The 15,354-nt window shown below is 41.6% G+C and overlaps 1 pseudogene; it reads left to right on the top strand.

Moving 5' to 3' along the window:
- The first annotated feature begins 337 nt into the window (after window positions 1-337).
- LOC148032219 (putative nucleoredoxin 1) lies at window positions 338-4,319 on the top strand (annotated as a pseudogene).
- Window positions 4,320-15,354: the final 11,035 nt, after the last annotated feature.

Below are 15,354 nucleotides of genomic sequence, written 5' to 3'. Positions count from 1 at the left end.
GTGGTTTTAGCAATTATCTAGGGGGAGTACCAGATTTTTTGCATGCTTATTATGGCCTCTATGGATTTAGCTTGCTTGGAGAACCAAACTTGAAAAGTTTATGTTGTGAGCTAGGTATCTAAATTACAGCACCTCCCTTCGATGATAGTTGTACTTCCATACCTATCTGAGTTGCATTAGAGACTAGGATATTAGGATGTTCAGACACTAGTGCCTGCATTTTAGATCTCTGACAATTGATAAGATTATCATATTCAGAGAAAGGACATGCTGATGGCTTCAGTGATACCAAGGAATGTGATTTTTTGACTAATTGTTCAACCCCAAAGCTTTGACCATGCTGCAACAGTTTCTAAGCTAGATCTTTGGTTGCTAAAGATTGATCTTTCATCACACCACCATGATCATGGCTGATAGCAAAAGAGAAAATTGCATGTTTCCTTGAAGATGAATTGGAGCATGTGCCACATATAGTGATTTGGAAATCAAAAAAGTACTTAGTCAATGGTTTGAAGTTGAAGGCATACCTACTTTGATAATATTGGATACTATGTAGAGTGAGGGTGTGGAGCTTCTTTACAAGTATGGAATTGAAGCATATCCTTTTACTACTGAAAGACTTGAAGATTTGAAGCAAGAAGAAGATGCCAAGAATGAGGCCTAACCCTTGAGTCACTTCTTCTTGCTAAGGAAAGGGATTATGTGCTTTCAAAGTATGGAGAGGTCAAAGTTGCCTACCTCATAGGCAAGACAATAGGCCTCTACTTTTCAACTCATTGGTGCCCTCCTTGTCGAAGGGTCACCCCTAAGTTGAAATTTGTTTATAATGAACTGAAGATCCGTGGTGAGGATTTTGAGATCATATTTCTATCTAGTGATAGGGATGTGGAATATTTTACAGAGTACTTTGATGGAATGCCATGGCTTGCTCTGCCTTTCAATGATAGCTCCATTAGAAGTCTTTCTTAGTATTTTGATGTGAAAGGGATTTCACAGTTGGTGTTTATTGGTCCAGATGGAAAGACAATAACTATTGATGGTCAAGGGTTGGTTAGCTTGTAGGGAGCAGTTGCTTTCCCTTTCACAAATGATGTTGTTGTAGAAAATCACAAACCCGCTCCACCTAAAGGTTCTGATAAAATAGACACTGATTCATCTGAAATCAACCAATCCAATTCTCACACTGGGTACATATGTGAAGATTCTGAAAGCAACTTTATTACAATGGCAAATGAGATAAATAGCTCCAGCTCTACTGAGGCAAGCTTCAAACACAGGCTAATAGTGATAAACTTGGAGCTTAATGTAGAGGCGAGCTCAAGCTCAACCACCAAGACCCATGGACAACTTATTGTTCAAGTGTTTCAAGCGAGCGCTAATGGCTACCTCTCACATAGTCGATGCACCATACCTCTTTATGAGTGTAGTGAGCTTACCTTGATGCCCGATTGAGTTGCTTCCTCTCCCAAGCACTCCAATAGCTCCACGATTCTTGATGCAAGATCAAGCATCCTCAAACCTCCACCTCCAAGCTCTATCCTCCATAGCCATACGCGAGATGAGAGAAGAGAAGAGAAGAAGAAGAGAGAAGATAAAGCAGGGCTTCACCTCCAAGATCTCTCACTCTCACACACTCACTCCCTCACTCACTCAAACTCCCTCCCTTAAGCACTCACAAGCTAGCAAGAGAAGAGAAGAAGAGAAGAAGAAGAAGAATCCACTTTGCCACACACCAAAGAATGAGCTCTCATTCACTTTTTGAACTTTATATACAAAACCCTCTTTCCCTTGGGTGGTCATCCCCTTTTTACATGGCCGGCCATAGCCTAGGCCATTTTTTCCATTATTCTCCTATCTTTCTAGCTTCTTTCCTACCGCCCATCTACCTTTACAATTTGCATGGGTGAGAGCCCATGGGCGCTCTTAAAATAAATCGTGGTGCGCCTTGTGCTCTTTTATAAAAGTATTAACTTGCACTTTTTCTTGTGCGCCTCTCTCCTTGGTTTAGGACTTTTTCACACTTTTTGTATTTCTCGATTTTTTCTTGATGCGCCTTCGTCTTTCATTCCACTTTTGCCTTGGACTTGTCTTTTGCGTTAGATTTTTTGGATTTTCGACTTTTCCACCTTGTTCATCTAAGGGTTAACATTATCCCCTCCTAGTTGAGTGCCAATCCCATGGCATTTTTGTTGGGTGGTGAGTCGGATGGTGTTGTAGGGATAGTCAGGTGGATTTTTGAGTTCGTATACGAGCCATGTTGGGAGGTGTCTCGGAGGGATTTATGGAATTGGAAGGCCCTTGAGTTGGGAATGAGTCCTGGTGTTAAGAGAGGCTGATGGGCAGGTCCATCTTTGAAATTGAATATTGTGTTGGCGGGATCCATCGCTTAGCCTTCTGCGGTTTCCTTCTCTTGTGATGCTCCAAATGAGCTTCTTCATTCACTTTTTGACTAGGGCTGTTGCATCTACACCTTGATTGGTTGTGCCTGCATGGTGGCATGTTGTGTAAGATGGGGAGTGCATTGCATGGATGATGGGGTTTGTGGGGTTGGTGGTCGGGAGGCTTGGTTTGTACCTGGAAAGAAAAGAAGGTGCACTACCTCGGGGTGTGTCTGCCTTACTGTGGAGTACGTGGTGCCAATGCTTGTAGGACTGGGAGATGGGTCCAAGCCCTCGGTGTGTCCTACACTTGAGGACATAGTTTGTGCATAAGGGAGGTGCATTGTAGGGGGCGTAGGGTGATAGGTCAAACCATTGGCAAGAATTACCTTACTAGGTATGCCATGCCCTTGATGTGCCCTAAGCATGTGTCGTGGGGGACAGGGCTAGGTACGAAAACCCTAGGTGTAGTGATTGTGGCGCTTAAGGTGCTTTTGGGGGGACTTAGTGTTTTCACTTTTTAAAAAAAAATGTAGATAATTATAGCTAACACTTGGATGCAAGGGGTGCTCTCAGGCTCTACCTAGATCTTCCTAGGACGATTCGCGAGGATGTCTTAGGGACTTAGTAAAAAAGGTGCGGCTCTGTAGGTATTCATTGATGTTAGCCTTTGCATTAAGAGGTGTGGTTGACAAGAAAGGATGATTGCACCTCGTAAAGTGGGTATCGCTCATGTCTTCAAGAATCCTCATACAAATCAAGGAAAGTAGGGTTACCCTCATCATGAGCCTAGCCATAGCGCATCTATCTATTCCTAGGTTAATGGCAAAAAAGAGTGGGGGAAGGTGGGTTTCCTTGGCTACTGGCTTTTGTTTAAGAAAAACCTAATGATCCTAAGAAAATTACAAGTAGTTATGAAGGTTGGGTCTGGGCAGGAAGAGAAATCCTCGAGGAAGCGGTTGATGGAAGGGCGCAAGTCCCTTGCTCTAAAGGTTATGCATTCCTTGGGAGTTGTTGCATTGACATTGTAGATTTTCAAAAAGTCCTACCTACCATGCATCCTCCTATCGTAATCCACTTAGTGTCTATGAGGGTAGGGCATGTAGATAGGATCATTCTGTTCTTCCTATACTGGGCCGCAAAAGGCCATCCATGCATCAAAATTGGTGTCCCAAATCCTCCTCTGCCACTTTGGTTGCGCCTCATAACCTCGGACGATTTTGGGAAATTGATAGAACTTGTCTTGCCAGTAGTCCATGAGCTCCTACCTTAATTGTGTGATTATAATGCTTTGCTGCTCAACCCATCGATTTGCTAGAGTGTTACCCAAAGGAATGATCCTTTCCACAACCTCCAAGGGTAAGACTCGGTCCAAAGCTCATGGGTAGAGGAAGAAGAACTCAAAGGGTCGGGATTGGATCTCCTGCTATTGCCAAATAGTTAGCTCTTACGGCTAGTTGATGGGATGCTGATCCTCACATAGTGGCATGGGCCTGTTAAGCAACCTTAAAGCTATGGTTCTTAATTCCAACTTTCTTTTCATTCTCTCCACCGAATCCTTGCCTCCAACTTGTGTGACATGAAGCATAATGCTCAAAAAGGCTTGCCTCTGCATGTTGGAGCACGCTTCAGCAGCCTCAGCTCTGGATATTGCGAGCATCCTCTCACACTCCGATACTACCAGACACTCTGTCAATCCTCACACTCTTTTAAAGTTGCGCCTCTCCCACTGCTGTGCATTCTCTTCCAGATCTTTTTTACCCGTCTCCATCTCCTGAGACAACATCATTACCACCTGTTGCTGCTCATTCTGCACTTCCAACATTTGGGTCTTCTCTTTATCTTGGTGGTTCAGCTGCTCTTCTGCTATCCTCCTACCTTGCTCAGTCACGGAGCACTACTAGTAGGCTTCTGCGATCCTTTTTGATAGATCTTCAGTAGTTTGCACGCAGCTTTCTAGCTCCACTAGCTGCAACTTTCTTTCAGTCATGGCCATGGTCATTAGTGCCTCCACCTCCTAGGTCATGTTGTAGTCTTCTTGTGGCTCTATCTATGGCCTCTTCCTTCATTTCTGACATGACTCCTATTTCTCTCTCCAGCCTTCCTTGCTGCTCCATTACAGACCACAACTGGAATGCCAATGCATCCTCCTATTTTTGGCGTAATTCTTCTAATGCCTAGTCTCCTTCTTGCAGGCTCTCCCATAGTTTTGCATACATAGCTTCCACCCATGCCATCTGTTGCTAGAGCTCAACGTATCATTGGACGAGCAACTTGTGGTCCTGCTGCTTCGCCACTAGGTCTTGGGCTTCATTCTCTAGCATTTTCCTTAGGCGATCTTCATTCTCTTGTGCTTCCTTTTCTTTGGCACTGAGTTGCTCCTTCAGGTTTCAAATTTCTTTCTGATGCTCCACGACTTGACATGTCATCTCTAGCCATAGAGCCGTGGAAACTTCTCTTTAGGCCTCTAGTTCCATAGCCGCAACCTTATTCTCTTCCTTAGCCTTCTTTAGCTGGCTAGGAGTTCAGCCACATATGCATCATAGTCCGCAACTGGGGGCATCATTGGTGGTGCTATGGTGGTGGATGCCTCCAACCTTTCCCGCTTTGGGTCTTGCCTTGACTTGGAGTCTGCCATAGCCAACCTTTTGGCTCCTGCCCTTGGCGCCACCTCTTGTACTTTCGTGACTAGGAATTGCATCATGGACATGAGCTGAGTGGTGTCCATGGTAGGCGCTGGCTCTTGTGTTGTGGATGTGGTCTTGGTGGCCTGAGGTGTGAGAATCAAAGGGAGGGGATGCAACAGGGCATTGCCCTTCCCCGCAACAACTGGGTCTACTTCAGCATTGCCGCTTGGTTCACCTTTGTGCCATGGACACAAGGTGGCTATTTCTCTGGGACCATGGGTCTCCTCTACAGACTTGTGCATGGCCTCCACCATGTATTCATCCTCCTTTCTCCTTCACTCTTATGCCTCTTGCTATGATTTTCTCTTTCTCTCATCTTCAGCCTTCTTGGACTCTTTTTGGGCCTTCCTCAACTCGCCACCTGTTCCTCCCTTGTCATTGTTTCTTTCGTCTCCTTCTGTAGCTTTGATGGGTTTCCCTTCTTCTGCGCCTTCGGCTCTCCTTGGCCGGGACTGCGTCTGCTGCTCTTCCCTATCACTTATATTCCTTTCATTGGACTGTACCTGTTCAACATGAGGCAATCAATCTGATGGGTTTTCCCTACTCCCTCTCCACCTCCCTCTATGTCCTTCAATGCCTCCTGGATGATGGCCGTTAGGATTCCAGTGAACTTGATGGTGGATGCCTTGGAGGAGGACTTCTTTTGGGCTGATCTTGCTGTGGAGGCCAAGGATTCCCCTCCTGCCACTACTCTAACGGTGGTCAAAGCTTTTGCTAAGATTTCAATAGTTTTTTGCACGAAGGTGTTCCAATCTATTTCATTTGGGGATCCCGCTGCGATGCTCTCAAACAACGGCACCCCAATTCTGCTCATAAGGGCATTGTACCTTTGATTGGAAAAGAGAGCATGGACCATTTTTTCCTGTAGCTTGATCTTAGGATTTGGGATGTTCGCTAAGATTATCCCATCCATTGTGTGTATGGAAGCCTTGTTCATCCCTAGCATGCTATACATGTCCCTCTTTGGGCATCGCTCTATTCTGCTAGTCAAACCTAGGGCCTTCTCCACCACTGTAGGGCTCAATTCCACCTCCACTTGGTGGGCTTCTTTCCCTTTCTTGATTGTCACCATGCCACAGTTCCTTTTGGCATTAAAGTTCCTCAGAAATTCTGCACACTTTTCGTAGTTGACCGCTTGCATGACCTTCTCTCCATACTTCTGTAGGCTACACTAGTCCATGAGTTGTTTTATGGGCGGCTCTTCCATGATGGCATCTTCTACGTTTATGCCATGCTTGAATGTGAATTGGTTGTAGCCTGGCTATAGTCCCTCATTTCTACCGTCAAGCCATACTTAGCTTGCTCTTACTCCATGAACGAAAGCTTGCTACCTTTATCTTGCCCTGCCATTTTAGATTCCTGTCATATATCATGGTTCACCATTAGTATTCTTAAGAAATTTTCTTGTTGGAAGATAAACTATTACAGGTATGGAAAGAAGAACATGCTGTAAGCATAAAAAGAGAATTTTCCTTCGAGCAATTCTATTCATTTCCACGATTTTATGACACTTTACCTTGATTTCACTTTACCTTACTTCACCTTACCCCCTCCCTCCTTGGGAATGAGAAGAATCCTTCCTAGGATTAGACATGGGAGAGGCAAGACATTTGAGCACAGTAGGGTGCTATTTACTTGGGCATAAGCCAATCATAGAAATCAAGATTGTATTGTAAGTGGGCATGACAATCAAGATTACGAGGAGTAATGCATACTTGGGCAATGTAAGTTAGGACATCTATTAGAAAATCACCCGATTTGATGCGGCTAGCCACATGTAGCTCCTCTTCTCTAAGGATACAAACAATGTAAGGATGGTAGTTGTCTAGGTGTCTGTTTCAGGTGATGGCTAAGACCCTGAAAGAGGTTGGTGCTACGTAAGTTGGGGTCCTACTCAGTTGTTTTGATGGCATGTCGTTGCTCAGCATTAGTCATTATTTGGCAACCCTATTTCTCCTATTGGAGACGTAGGCTACACCATTTTTGTAAGAACGAGGAGTTAGAGTCAGCGAGGCGAGTGAGTTCCTCAAGCTCAATGGTTAATGCAAGCCTTTGGGGCTTACGATGTGATGTTATTAGTCATCTGATGAACACGTGCTCTTTTGAGATTTCACCATTATCGATCAAATCCTTTGAGACTTTGGGGGATGTTACAGTCATAAACTCGTATTCTTCCCAAGTACAAGACAAGGAACAAACCTCAGCCCCGCAAGGGGTTCATCAAGCAAGCCGAGGTCAAGTCTTTCGTAGCTCCTAGAAAATGTGGTAAAGGTGTTATCCAAGAGCTTGATGCAAATCACCAAGTCATCTCTTGTATTCTTAGCAAGGTCCTTGCTGACCAATATGAATGAACGTCACTTGTAGGAAGGCCTAAGACCTGCTGATGGTTGGGGTGGAATTGAACTAGGCAATAATGGTTCGAGGGGCAGCAGACTTGATAGTGATGTGTCTAAGGGTAGCTCCATAGTCTGATCCGTGTGTCTCGTGTTGCTTTAGGGTACTGAGGGTGGCTTTAGTGGCAGAGATGGTGCATTGATCTCTTCTTGCGCAGCCACTGGGGTGCCAAGCTCTCCGGAATTAGATGATTTTGGGGTATCATGTGGCTGTTTGAGTCGATAGATTGGTTGGGACTTTTATTTAATTAAAAATATATTTTTAAAAAAATCGAGAGTCATAAATCTGATATTTTTCTCAGATTGACAAGCACCGTAGCCACCCTTCATGAAATTTACAACATGAAAGAGACTTATGAGCCATATTAATCACTAGTATTAATGTGTATAGTTTGGATGGTCCAAAAATGTTAGATTTTGGGCAAAACTAGCATATTCTAGATATTTTGCATATTATCCTAAAAAGATATGGAGATTTCTAGAACTGAATGTCATTTAAAAGAAAAAAAAAGTGATGTTTTAGTTAGTTTTGGAGATTTTATAAAAAGAAAAAAGATAAGGAGAGTGATTGACAAAATCGCGCGCGCCGTGATCATAGTCTACAGGCAGTAGACAACACTTCAAATAGGGAGAAAGGAGTGATCTAAAATATTTCCAACCAAGTGTCTTGAGGTTCTACCCCCCTTTTGGAGCCAATGGAACCATCAGATTTATGAGCTAAGCATCAGATCATTGAGTTTTCCAAGAGTCCCTCCACCAAGAACTCTTGTTCTCAGCCTCATCTCCTCTTCTCTAATTCACTATAAATATGAGGCATGGGGAGGCACAAGGGAGCATAAGGAGACCCCGAAAGGCTACAAGAGAGAGGTTGAGAGAAGGATACCCCTCCAAGAGATTGAGAGAGAGAGAGAGAGAGAGAGAGAGAGAGAGAGAGAGAGAGAGAGAGAGAGAGAGAGAGAGAGAGAGAGAGAGAGAGAGAGAGAGAGAGAGAGAGAGAGAGAGAGAGAGAGAGAGAGAGAGAGAGAGAGAGAGAGAGAGAGAGAGAGAGAGAGAAGAGTTACCGCGAGAGGATACACAATTCCCTCTATCTCGATCCACAACTTAACCATCTTCTCTTAGACTCTCCCATCTTGAATCTATTATGCATTCTTAATCTCTTGAGTCTACTTGCGGAAGATGGCCTCCAAGAAAAGAATGTTGCGTGCGATGGCAATCCTACAACTAGCAACGAAGCTTTGGGCGAAGGCATCACTGTCAATCCAACTACAGTTCCGGTCGTAAAAGTAATGTATTTCTAAATTGATAGATGCTTTCTTTTTTTCTCGCATGAGATACATTAGGCCCATGCTATGATGTACGATAATAGGTCATGGTAAGGGATAAGCCTGTTCTCACATATTTGAAAGATGGAGTTTGCAATGTACATGTATTAAGGGAAGTTAATTACACTTAGTTGCGTAAGGCTTATTTGTTGGTAGAGCAGTTGATTAGGGGTTATGAATAGCATAATTGTAAAAATAATAACATTAGGAATTGTGCATACAAGTATTAAGTAAATTTTTCATAGAAGCGCTCTTTTATCCCAAGGGGGAGAGCGAATATGTGGTGGAATTATTATCGCGTCTATTCTTGTATTGTTTGGGAAAAATACAAATAGTTTTGTTGGTTGATTGAACAACACCCTAAATGCTTTTTGCAATCAACTGATTGTTGCATTTGTGATTTGGATAAATATTCAAAGTCCTTGTGTTGGATGGTAAAAGCATGGCAAATGACTTTAATGACAAGTCACCATGGGAATACATGAATGTTTTCCTAAAAGATGATATTAGGGTTGATTGCCTTGATTATGCTTGATTCTTAATTGGATTAATTAAGAAATGATATTTTTCATGGGTGGATTAATTAAGTGATATTAATTAAGATTACTCCAAGAGGGCACTGCTCGATTCATGGGCCGAAGGTCGAGTGGTGAAAAGGCCAACCACGGAAGTTGTGTCTCACTCCTAGGTCGCTTGGGGTTAGTGGAGCTCTAGACACCCCTTGCTGACCGAAACCGAATTGTAGACTGTCGTGAGCTAAATTTCTGGGACATTGGAAGATCCTATTCTAGATAAAGGATGGAAATTATGGTGCCATGTGATTTATACCAGTACTTTTGTTGAAGAGAAGGGATATATAATTCTCATGTATGGGTAGGAGACAAATATTAACTTGAAGATAAGTTAAGGAACTTGTTTGTCAAAAGGACTGCTTGTTTTTTTTCGTGTCTGTGCTATAAATTACGCAAACGAACCCTGTTCCCTAAAAGGATTAATTAATGAGGTTAATTTTAAATGTCGCACATAAACAAAATCTGATGCTAGAATGCTTTTAGGAGATCTTGGCCCTAGGAACCCAGATTTCAAGTCAATCCTAGTGGGTTTGGCCGTGAACGTTCCATTGTGAGGTGAACTCAGGAAACCCTAGGCAACAAACCCTGGAACATTCCCTGGGAGTGCCGAGCGGCAAGGCTTAAATTCGTTTCTTGATGGACCACTAAAACATGCTTGGACAACGGATAGGCAAGCACATTACACCTTGTCAGGGTTGAAGTCTATTTTTGGTGCCAGAGAGGTTTTGATTGTTGGACATATATGTGGATATTATGGCAGGAAGCCTTCCCCTAAGAAGATTGATACCATAGAGAAGATTGCAGAGACTTGCTCTTCTACTTCGGAGGTTTGCAGGTCTCTTGGAGCTTGTGTGTTTTATCTTATTTGGATTCCTCATTTTGCTCATATTGCAGATGATCTCTACCAGCTCTTGAGGAAAGGGAAACATTTTTCTTGGGAGAAGAGACATACTAAAGCTATGGAGAAACTGAAGAAATTATTGAGAGTTTCTCCAACTCTTCAAAAAGTAGACTATGAGTGTGGGAGACCTATTGTTCTTACTATTGATACTGGCCAAGATGATGTAGATGGGAATAGGTATGCTATTCATTTTGGGGCAAAAGTCCTAAATGAGCGATATCACAAGTATCCATAGATTAAGAGGGAGCTCCTAGGAGTTGTCACGACTCTCAAGAATGACAAAGAGTACTTCATTGGAGCTGCTGTGGTGATCGAGACTAATTGTTTTCCTCATCTAGGTATGATCACGAGTTGTTCTATTCTAGATATTTCCATGTTTAGATGGATTGGGTACATAAAATCCATGAATCCTGAGTTTAGGCATATAGCAGGTAAAGACAACCCAGTAGCCGATATGATTTCACGAGCGAGGTATGATGACATGGATTTTTATTGCATTGATGATGGGGTTGATATTTCAGCCATGTATGCTAATCATTTTTGTCACGTGTCTACTTTGGAAAGTTTTGATGAGTCTTTGTATACAAGAGAGTATTTACAGATTGGTCGTTATTTGAGTACCATGTCTAGGTAGGAAGGGTGGAGTGATGCAGACTTCAAGAAGATCAGGAGAAAAGCTTATGGTTTCTTCTTGTGAAGTGGGTCACTTTGAAAGCATCCACGAAAGCGAGGAGGACATCCATTGAGAGTTGTTTGTGATAGAGCTTCATAGGTGCGGATCATGAAAGAATTTCATGAAAGTCTTTGGGCTAGACATCAAGTTGTTTGGGTGACCTATGAGAAGATTAAAGAGCGCTACTGGTGGAGAGGCATGTATAGAGATACCTCACAGTTTGTTGAGACATGCCCTGATTGTCAGTTGTTCTCTTCAGTGAGGCATAGAGATGAGCTTCATCCTACCTACTTGCTATGTATTCATTACAAGTGGGTTCTTGATTTGATTACTATGCCTGTTGGTTTGTGGCAGATGTGCTATATTTTTTTGGCATGAGAAGATCTCACAAATCAAGTGGAAGGAAGAGCATTATAGACGAAGTCTACTTTAGTGGTTTGTAAGTTTCTATTGGAGGATGTTATTTGCAAGTATGGATGAATTGGGAAGATTACTGCAGATAGAGGTGAGTCGGATGCTGATGAGGCTAGGGAGTTTTTCTCTCGCCTTGGCATTAAACTTCCTTTGACTTCGGCATATAATCTAAAAGGCAATGGGAAGAGCACAAGAGGCCATCTGTCGATTGTGAAAGCCTTGGCCAAAGTATGTGGTGGACAGGTGAGAGAGTGGCCTAGGTTGTTGCTTTATGCCTTAAGGGCTGATCGCACTACTCATAGTGTTACTACATGGTGTTACTACATGATATATGCTAGTTGAGTTGATGTATGGGCAAAAGCCATTCATGCCTACAGAGACTTGCACGGTTACTTGGAGTGCTTTACCGTGGCAGTAAGAAGAAATGACTAGAGAGGATCTTTTGGCTCTTTGTATTTGTCAATTTGAGAGAAGATGTGAAGATATTGAGAGAGCATTTCAAAGGCTCAAAGAGGCTAGAATTCGCAATAAAGACCAATTTGATAGCAAACACAGATTGAGACCTAAATAGATCTCTCTCTCACTCTCTCTCATATTCTAATATGATGTCTAGATTATATGGTTTCTAGATCATATGCAATCTCTTCTAATTCTCCCTCTACATTCATACTTAAACTTATTAAGTAAGACTTGCCATATGCTCTATTGGTGGGGAATCCTTATTCCCTTATGTTATATATATGTTCATGCAAGCAATTAGGAGCCATCACCTCTTTTAATCTTCCATCATCTTCATTTCCCTTAAGATGGGCTATAAATTCTCCCTTGTGAAGTTGTGTTTTGGTTCTTTTCACTTGCTCAGGAAAGGGATGTCCTAGCCCATCCTCCCTTTGGTTAGATGGTGCCCTTCTTTAGCTCTCTTAGTGACGATTGGAGGCTGGGTGGGTAAGAGAAAACCCACTCATCTTTTCAGCTCTCAATGCAAAGAGAGATAGGCACCTGTGTTTTGCCCAAAATCTGGAGTTGCATGGAGAAGAAAGTGCAGAGGTAAGTAGAACACTCAAAACCCTAATTACTCTCAGCAAGGAGCTTCAATGGAGACGAAAATTCATGAGTATAGAGAAGAGAGGGAAAGTGGTATGTTGCTCAACTTTTGGGTCAAACTAATTTCATGAGAGGGAAAAAACCGAAATTAAAAATTCTCCAAAAAAGGGGGGAATACGAGGCAAGAGAAACTCATATTTTGTATACTATTCATTCTCTCTTTTTTTAAATCCCCCACTATCTCTTTTTTAAAGAAAAAACCCAAGATTTTGAGAGAGAAGATTCACCTTCCATGGATGTCAACATCTAGCTTTCCTATTGGACAATCCAAAAGGCCCACATCTTAAACTATATTATTTTTAAGGGCCCATTTGTGAGTTCATTTTTTCCTAATGTGTGGTTCTAGCTGGTAGGATTGTCATCCTACTGTGGTATTTGTGACCCCAAGCAAACTTTTTAAGTATTTTGTGGCATGTTTACAGCTTGGCTAGGGAGAGGAACCTTAGTAAAAAGGAAAAACATGGGAGATGTTAGTAGGGGTGGATAACATAGCATGACGAGGAAAAACTTACAACAAGTGATTGAGGCTTTTGTGGATTTAGAGCTCGATGGTGGTTTGCTAAAGATGGAGTCATGGAATGAAAGCTACCGTTGCATCTATTCTCTAACTATGACATGGAGGGTTTGCTTTCAGTTTCTCTAACTATAACAATATCTCATCAACAATGAGTGTAGTCATTTGTTTGAGATATTTTTGTCGATGAGAGAGATAATAGAAATGCTATTTTTCTTTGTGTTGTTAATTATGTATGTCACATGTGAGAGGTTTCTCATCAATGAGAAAAGGAAAATGAGAATTTCAGTGTTTGAAGGATAAGTGTTATGCAAAGGCTATGTAGTGATACCAAGTTTTTAGTGAGGCAAACTCGTGAGAGTCTATGGAAATCTTGGAAAGAACATTTCGGGAAGAGAATAAGGAAGTACCTAAATTTGCTACCAGATTTAAAGAGACATGGATAGATGCTAGATGGGTATGGAGCAGACTCTAATCATGTTCTTCAATATTTCTTTACTTAGACCTGAAATCAGATAAAATATCTTAATAAAAGACACTGATTCATTTGACAATGTAGTTAAAATAGTTGAGGAAAAGCAAAGGAAGTTGAAAATAAGGTTGGAATAGTTAAGAAATATCTGTGTACTTGTCATTTAGATGTCCAATATGAGAAAAGAAAGGCAATCTAGAATGAAGTTAGAATTGATTTTCTTACCAAGTTGTGGTGAGGAAAACTCCTAAGATTCTATGGAAATCTTTGGAAATAATTTTCAAGAAGAGAATGAGAAAGTGTCTACATTTGCTACTATATTTAAAGAGAGATGGATAGAGATTAGATAGGGTATGGAGCAGACTCCACTCATGTTCTTGAAAAAGGATAAATTTATTTCTTTACTTAGATGTGAAATTAGAGAAAATATATCAAAAAAGGACATTGATTCATTTGAGTATGCAGTTAAAATAGTTAAGCAAAGTAAGTTGCAAATCAAGTTGGAACAATTAAGAAATATTCATACACCTACCATTTAGATGCCCAATATGGTTGATACCATTGTAAAAAATGTAGGGCAAGGAGCTATAAATATTCCCAAGATATTTAAAAGACTTGAAACTTTTATATAACAAGGTGATATGAAACTTCATGATGATGTAATTAAAAAATTATATGTGATATGCACTAATAAAGTCATATTGCAAGATTGAACTTGTTGGAGTCCAAGATGAAAACCCAAGATATCGGACCAAAGCTTAGACAGTTCAGTCCTAATTTTAGCCCAATGAGGTTTTCATCTTAGTGTTACAGAGGAAAACACTCTGGCAGTGGCGAGAGATCAAAGTTAAGTGTTACATATGCAGAGAAAAGGGTCATATCTCACCAAATTTCCCAAATCCTAGAAGGTCCATGGAATACAAACTCTTATGCAATCGATGAAAAGGAAAAGGCCACACTGCGAAAGACTGTCTCAATCCAACTCCTGTGAAAGCCAACACCAATGACAACCAACACAGAAGACCCAAGAATCTGCCTCCAACTTGGTGGAATTGAAAGTTTCTGCAATAATGCCTCACAAGAAAAGAGAACCCATAGTTCCAAAAGAAAATGTTCCCTCTGCTAAAATGGTGAAGTTCAATCTTCCAAAAGAGAAACAAAATAGTACAGAACAAAACGGACAATACAAAGCAGTCCAGTACTACAGAAGGATACAGAGACAGTTACAAAGACAAGACTAGATGTCCAAGAGATAAAGGATGTAGAACTAGCCTGAGTGATAGAAGAAGTGTAGTTGTTGCCACTGCTAGAAGAAAGAGGAAACATAAAAGTGGGTGTTTCCCCATTCCCTAAGCGATTAGAGAATCCCATGGATCCTATCAAAGAGTATGACTTTGTCAAAGGCCTAGATACCTTTAAACCAAACCTAATATTTAGATAGGTGTTGCTGATGTTGTCTCCCAATTACTGCTAAAAGAAATTTAATAGCATATTGACAAGAAGACGAGGCTGAAGGATTTCTCCTATAACTTCTCCCAAGTCCAATAAATCCCTAGAGCTTGTGAAAGAAGTGGATGTGGCCTAATGCCTTCCTAGATCCTCGTACCCGAGAGATTAGAGTTTGGATTGAAGGATGTTTTATAGTGGATGCATTGAATGATGGAGGTTTATTAGTGAACATAATGACGAATGTGACAATGAAGGATCTAGGCCTGTAAGGTATGTAGCCTACACAATGGCTTATTAGAATTACAAGCCACCAGAGCAGAATTAGGTCTTTGGGCATTCTCCCATATGTGAAGACAACCCTGGCAAGAAGTGACTATTTGACCGACCTATTTGGTGGTAAAAATAAAATCCTATAGGACCTCATAACGTCTGTTGCTGGGAAGATCATGGCTTTTTGAAGTAAGAGTACAAATGG

The sequence above is a fragment of the Lygodium microphyllum genome, chromosome 8 (assembly GCF_053477565.2).
Source record: "Lygodium microphyllum isolate KBCC chromosome 8, Lygodium_microphyllum_v1.1.10, whole genome shotgun sequence".
NCBI lineage: Eukaryota > Viridiplantae > Streptophyta > Polypodiopsida > Schizaeales > Lygodiaceae > Lygodium > Lygodium microphyllum.
The sequence above is the reverse complement of the archived record's forward strand: the minus strand, read 5'-3'. Positions and strand labels throughout refer to the sequence as shown.